At 32.6% G+C, this 7309-nt stretch overlaps 1 non-coding gene across 1 annotated transcript; it reads left to right on the top strand.

Annotated features, from left to right (window-relative positions):
- Positions 1-6536: 6536 nt before the first annotated feature.
- LOC138832679 (small Cajal body-specific RNA 4) lies at positions 6537-6665 on the top strand. The gene has a single exon (XR_011373625.1). It is a non-coding gene; the product is annotated as a small Cajal body-specific RNA 4 (non-coding RNA).
- The last annotated feature ends 644 nt before the right edge of the window (positions 6666-7309 follow it).

Raw genomic sequence — 7309 nt, 5'->3', positions numbered from 1 at the left:
CAGTAAGTGGGGGATATGAAAAATAATGTTAACAGTTATCAAGAAGAAAAATAATAATGGGAGAAATATAATATTTCATCTTTCAGAGCAATGACTCATTATCATTCTGAACTTTTAAGGAATGTCATTATTTTCCTTAAAATATATATCAAAATCTTAAACCAAATGTTTATAACCCTCCCAATTCACATTACAGTCTGTTCTTTAACTATGGGCTTCAATCATGTGTCTTTGGGAGATAATTACATTTGATGAATTGGAGAGAGCAGTGTCTATGATGGATTGGATTGGTGCCTTCTGATAGAAAGTGACAGGCATACTCCCTCCACCATGAGAGAATGAAAGAAGAACATGGTTGACAGTATTTGTAATAAAAGTGTAAGCAGACTAAGACTTTATTTCTGGAAGTGGGAAGTAAGTTTGAATGTTTAAGTGCTTTTTACATTTGTGCTTTATAGCTTTGCTTCATTTTGTTTTATATACAGATCATGCACTGACTTAAAAAAATAAACATGTTTAATTAGTATATTATCATGTTTGCTTAGTCATTGGAGTTTTTATAGCAGCCCTATCCAAACATCCCTTGACAATTAAAAATGAAATTAATTTTGCTTTACTATAACAAGTCATTATTTATATTTTTTATAATTTGAATTTTACATTATAATTTTAACAAACAAGTGTGGATTTTTTTCTCTTGAGGCAGAATTTCACAGCCATCCCTAGATTGGATTCAAAATGTCCATTTACCTGCCTCATCCTCCAGAGTGCTGGGATTATAATGTACAAACATGCCCAGCTCACATTTTCCTAGTTCTGTTCTGTTTTCTTTCTTTCTTTCTTTCTTTCTTTCTTTCTTTCTTTCTTTCTTTCTTTCTTTCTTTCTTTCTTTCTTTCTTTCTTTCTTTCTTTCTTTCTTTCTCTCTCTCTCTCTCTTTCTTTCTTTCTTTCTTTCTCTTTCTTTCTGTCTTTTTATCAAACCACGTCTTCAGATTTTTAATTAGCTTTTTCTTCATTGCAACTCTAAGCCACAGATCTCAAAGATTTTGAGATTTAGATGATACCACTGAAATCAATCTGAGTGTTCTCTGTAGTATGAATGGGAAGGTAAATCAATTTCATTGTGCAGGCTTGAAGCTGGAGCTTCAGGTTTCAACCAGGTGACAGGATGCTCTGTCCAAGTATACTGATCAGATGACTGGGCCTTGGAGGCCTGCTGGGTTTCCAGAATTTCCTCTAAAGAATTGGATACTGGTATAAATCTGAGACAAGCAGAAAAGGTCAGATAAGATGATGTTAGGCTAAATGAACCCCAAGATAAGGACAGAGTGATTTTTCCTTTCTTGCTATTGTTTCTAACATATGTATAAGTTGATTGATTTGTTGCTTTGTATGTCCCTCCCCCACTGTATAACTCCTGTTTTCATTGTATTTGATGTTGGTATAATTTGTGGAGGGGAAGGGAAAAAACAAATTGTTTAAATAAGGATAAGGTGGATCCATTGCAACAATGAGATGTACAAGATGCTTTGTCAAAAAACAAACTTTACAACTTTGGCGGGGGTGAGGGGTGCAGTCGTGGAGATGGGAGGGCAGGAATGGTAGGGGAAAAACAAAGGAGGAGGCAACAATGCTTGATAAGAAATGTACCCATTACTTTGCTCATGTAATTGTAAACCCTCTGTATGGTATTTTCACAACTTAAAAAAACTTATTAAAGAAAAGAAATCACTGTGGTTTGAAGTCTATGAATTTCTTGCAGTTATTAGTTTCCAGAGTAATATTTACTTTTGTCCCCTGAAATTATGTTCAGTTCTTAAAAATATTGGCACCTAATCAAATGTAAAGTAAAGGTGTGGGAAGTAATGTAAATAGACATCATAAATGTAATTGTGGAACAAATTAGTCTCATATGCTGTGAGGTTTAAGATCTCTATCATATTTTACCTCTATGATTTTTTTCATGGCTTCTTTTTGAATTTCTGATTTAATAGATTTGTTAAACGTACTGTTTGAGCAAGCATTTTCCAACGCATATACAAGATGTGAAGAAAAATACAATCTATAATAGAGCATATGTATATGATACATAGACATGCATATATAAGCACACATCATGCATATGCATGAGTATATGTATATATCTGTATGTAAATGTAGGTATATGACACTTCCCTGTCATCTCAAATCCACCATTTGTGTATTAATGGCAGAACTTTATGTGAGAAAGACATTTTCTATTAATGAAAATTTAAAATAAAGTATAATTGAGTCTGAAAGTAATACATAATATCTGTTAGACATTTATATGTCTGTGTTATATTACAAGAAGTCAGTTTAGGCCTTTAAAATGTAACAAAGTTGCCAACATAATTGCTATATTCAAATAAATATAGGCTCTAACTTTCTATAATAATGATATTTGATTAAGAAAGCATAATTACAAGATAATGTAATATGCAATATAGTCTAAATATTGTTTTAATAAATTATTGTATTTTATTATTTAAACATTACAGAATATATTATTTGTAACCCATGTTTTACATAGAGAAGTAACCTACACATATTTATCTCATCATACATAGAATTGCACTTGGATGTACAGATTTTCTGGCAAACCACAATATCTAGTTAGTGAAGATTAATCTAGAATATTAAATGATATATACTTCTTTGTATATTATTTTATTTTTTCTTATGTAACTTTGCATATACATTTTTGTGATCGTTAAGTAGTATAAGAGTTTCAATCCAATGTATCATTTGACATGTTATGACACCCTAATTGGTGTCAGTTTTCCATCATTTTCCCCTATTTGTCCCAACCCTTATCATCCCCTCAAGTTACTTGTGGTCTTTTCCACTTATATACATTGAACATTACAACTTCATTTTCCACCACTCCTTTCTCCATTTATTTGACTACTCTTCCCCTAAACCTCACCTCATGGCTTAAAAAGTGTCATGCTAATTATTCTCACCACAAGAAAATTAAACAAGAATAAAAAAGTCAAATTCATCATTTTTTCTACGTTGCTTATGGTCTGAAGAGGGAACTAAAATGTTTTTTTCTGAAAATAAACTGAAAAATATTTAAGTATTGTTTTCTGAATTCATTTCTTTTAGAGTTTAAGTGGTTTTTTTTAACAAAAATTAACTACTATTTTCTGCATCCATTTCTTAGATTTTTAGGGGTTTATAAACCATATATCCATATAAGAGTTAGAAAGACCAGTGATAGATTAGATCTGAAACCTCTTGTAAGATGTTACACTGAGTTGGGGCCAAAGGGGGAACAATTGTTCCATGTGGACCAGAGAAAGAAATCCTGTTTCTACATCTGTGCCCCCGATAGTTGGTGCTGTGACTTCCTGTTGCCTAAAGAGCAGGAGTTAGCAAAAAATTTATAACAAAATCTCTTGTCACCACCCTGATCCAACAAAGGAATCAGAACAAAGTTATTCAAACAGGATCTCAACAGCTGGAAATGGTAGCTTCCAATGTCACCAGTATTAGCAGATACACTATTTGGACCAAAGGGATCCAATACTGGCAGTGACTTTGGGGAAAGTGATACATGTATTTTATACCACAGTACTTCAGAACTGACGATAAGTAATAGGGTTGGCAAGGAGAGCCATCAAATACAAACATAAGTAATTACTGCAGCAGTTTAGAGAGGACAGAATTCTGGGAAGTGAGCCAAGATAAAGGTTAGAGTAAGTGTGTTTTTTAAAATGATGGATAAGGTAAAAAAAGAATTCAGTGCCAAAAAACTATAGTTGCAATAATTCTTAACTCATGACTACAGCTAAAATAGAAAACAAGCAAAGAAAATAACACATAGTTGGCTTAAAATCAAATTTTAAATTGTCTAATTAATTTTACTTTCTTAGTGAATACAAGACTTTCCTTATTTTGTAAAATCAATTATAATCTTGTTCATTTTGAAACAACTGATTTTAAATTAAGAACTGTATGCGAAGAAAGTTCCCTGAGTTTTAATTCAATTGATGTAAATAGAAAAATTGAATTTATATTGTATATACACATACTGAGACTCTTCTAAGGCAATGTGAGATATTTCATAGGAAATGAAAATAAGGACAGTTAGACAAGAAGTGTATCGTTGCAAAGGCACAGGAAGACTGTGAATGAATTATAAACTAAAAGCTAAATGAAGTGTTGACTTGTCATAGAATCAAGCAACTGGAAAGGTCAAATACAAGTAAAAAGCAAGAAAGGAGCGAGCCTACTATGAAGATCTAAATATTTATCAAATCTATTGAAGAGGGGAACATTTGAACAAAAGAACTTATTAGGAATTCAGGGAACTTCAATATTCACCTTAATTTTTCCATTCTTCTTTTCTCTCCTTTACCTCACTTTTTCTGTCTTTTTTCTAATACGTTTTTTATTGTAAAAATATTGTACGGATGGGTAACAGTTACATGAGCAAGGTAATGAGTACATTTCTTATCAAGCATTGTTACCTCCTCCTTTGTTTTTCCCCTACCATCCCTTCCCTCCCCACCTCCACAACTATACTCCCCCCCTCCTTCTGCCTAAATTGTAAAGTTCGTTTTTCAACATAGTGTCTTGTACATCTCATTGTTACAATGGGTTAACCTGTATCCCTTTTTAAGCATTCTGTTGTTTCCCTTCCCCTCCCCAAGCTAGAGAAGTGTACATACAAGATGCAGGGCACCAACATCAAATACAGTGAAAACAGGGGTTATACCATGGGAGGAACATACAAAGAAACAAAAAAATCACATGGTACATTATAAACACATTAGAAACAATACCAAGAAAGAAAGAAAGAAGGAAAAAGCACTTGTGTCCCTATCTTGGTGTTCATTTTGCTTCGCTTTTTCAAGAGAACCTAAATACTCTGTATTTAGAAGAGAGAAACAAAATCAGCCAAGACTTGAGGTGCTCATCAGTTGAGTAGAAAATGTCTTTCTCAGGAATGATGAGAAAGGCTTCCATTTTTGGAGCATGTCTTTGTTGGTAGTAGGAGGATCGTGACCTCTGACTGTAGTCAAGCAGTGATAAGTGAATAGGATGTGGGAGTCAATGGATTCAGGAATATGGACTGAACATGACAAACAGGGAATGAAAACAACACAGGAAAAGCCACAAGACAGATGGCAGAGAGACTCCATGGTCAGGCTGAGCAATGCTGCTCTACAGCGTAGAAGCAGACGTAGTGAGCAAGTGAGCAGAGCAGATACTAGATTCCTTAAATTTCCCTAAACCTAAACCTAAACATAAGTAATACAAATAATAATAATGAATAGATGTTTAAGGAGAAGAAAATCTACCAAAAGGCCAACTTGGTAAAAACACACATTTGCATTATGTCTTTATTTTATTTGATTTTTACTTTTAGCTATGCACAAAAAATTTGAGTGGGTTTTAAAAGTCATTCAAAGTCATTTCAAAGTTTGTTCTTCAATGAGAGAGACATGCTAACAAGTTTCTCCAGATTTAAAAATTTATTTTCATTTTGGTTTGTGTACTTTTTGTTTCTTTCCCTTTCAGTTATCTTGAGGTCAAATGCATGTCTTATCAACAGGCCTTGTAGAAGAAATAAAATGAAATAAAAATGAAGAAAACTAAATCTTGACAGCATCCTCAATAACATAAGATCTTTTGTAAACAAACCCAAAAGTAATTTCCCAGGATGCTAGAGCTCTGGACCTCAGCTCTGAAAGAGCTTAGCCTTGTTGTTATTTTATCTATTCATCTCCTAGTGGAGGTATCTGTTTTTCTATTGATTTTTTAAACTATTTTGAGTATATTCTCAAATGTCTAAGTAACATGCCATAAAACCTTAGGTACATGTTGAGAAAACTATCTAAACATTTCAATCAGAAAGGATTTACTAAAGACAAGCTATATAACCTGAATTCTTGGGAGTAAAAGAAGGGGAGGTCATTTCTTACTATTAAATAGTGAGCTAATATTTGTTATGATGAACAATAAAATGTGTGAGCATAAGAAGATAAAACATATCTAGAATATCATTTTTTAGCTATATGGACAGTATAAAGTTGAAGATGATTTCCTAGTTTTTAGCTACTGTACTTATCTGCTGAGTATATAATTTTACTTATATCAAAGCACTAGAGGAATTAATGAGAATTAGATCATAAATTTTATTTAGAAATACTGTATTTCAATTTCTTACAAAAGATCTAATAGATGGATTAGGTTTATAGTTAGACAGAAGCAGTTTCAACCTCAGGATACCACACAACACTATAAATACGGATAGAGAATAATAAGTAACTGCTAAATTAATGAACAAGACTGATGTTGGCTAGAGAAAAAGTAGAATAACAGACAGACCTAATCCAGGTCAAAAATCTCAGAGAATTTCAAGATATATTTAGTAGCTCAAGAAGTGACTTGTGAAAAATAGCCAGAGACACAGGGAAAATATCAAGAGAAGAAAAATAAAACAAGAAATATGTTCACAGTGACATCATCCGATGTCAAAAGTAACAAATAGTATAAAAATGTCAACTGGAGGACCAAGAAGGTTGAGTCTGAGGAAGAAAGACTTCGCTGATATACTTCTCCTCAATAAAAGAGTTAGTGAGAACAGCTCTCATTGGAGAAAATCTCAGGGCTGACTGTACGGCCCATTGTACATCAGCTACAATTTTTGGTTCACTTTGTTCAGTTAAAAAAAAGTGTGTTTGAATCTTAGAAGTATTTTTTTCTATTGAAATCTTTTTATTGTCCAAAAAGTATCAAATAAGATGAGAATTATTGTGTCCATTGACTTTAATAACACAAACCATCTTCACCTCAGCCAGAGCAATAGTGTGGGAATATTTAAAACAAACAAACAAAAAAAAAACAAGCTAGATTAACATAAGAAGTTCTACAAAAGTAAAGGACAAAACTGTGATGAAGACCTCTTTGACTTCGGTTATAGAAGTTAGATAGACAGAAAAAAAAGATGGAAAGAATGAACATTAGTTAAGAATTGGAAATGAACCATCATTTAAATATACAACAATGTAGAAGCGAGAAGCATCGTGATTTGAGGGCAGGTCAAAAACTGGAATTATTTTATGAAGATTTAATTGTCAATAGAAATACTATATTTTTTTCAAAGTCTAGTAAAATAATATTAGACATAAACAAGAATGATTTAGGCAAAATGTTGGATATCCTTGGATATAATCAGTGATATTAACTTGGACTTAATGTGTCTTCCCACATATTTCTAAAAAAACAATACCAAACAAAAAGTCCTCTTGGCTACGTTTAGAGCTAGCTTTCCTCA

This window comes from Dipodomys merriami, unplaced genomic scaffold (assembly GCF_024711535.1).
Source record: "Dipodomys merriami isolate MVZ:Mamm:240054 unplaced genomic scaffold, mDipMer1.0.p SCAF_2, whole genome shotgun sequence".
Classification (NCBI taxonomy): Eukaryota; Metazoa; Chordata; class Mammalia; order Rodentia; family Heteromyidae; genus Dipodomys; species Dipodomys merriami.
The sequence above is the reverse complement of the archived record's forward strand: the minus strand, read 5'-3'. Positions and strand labels throughout refer to the sequence as shown.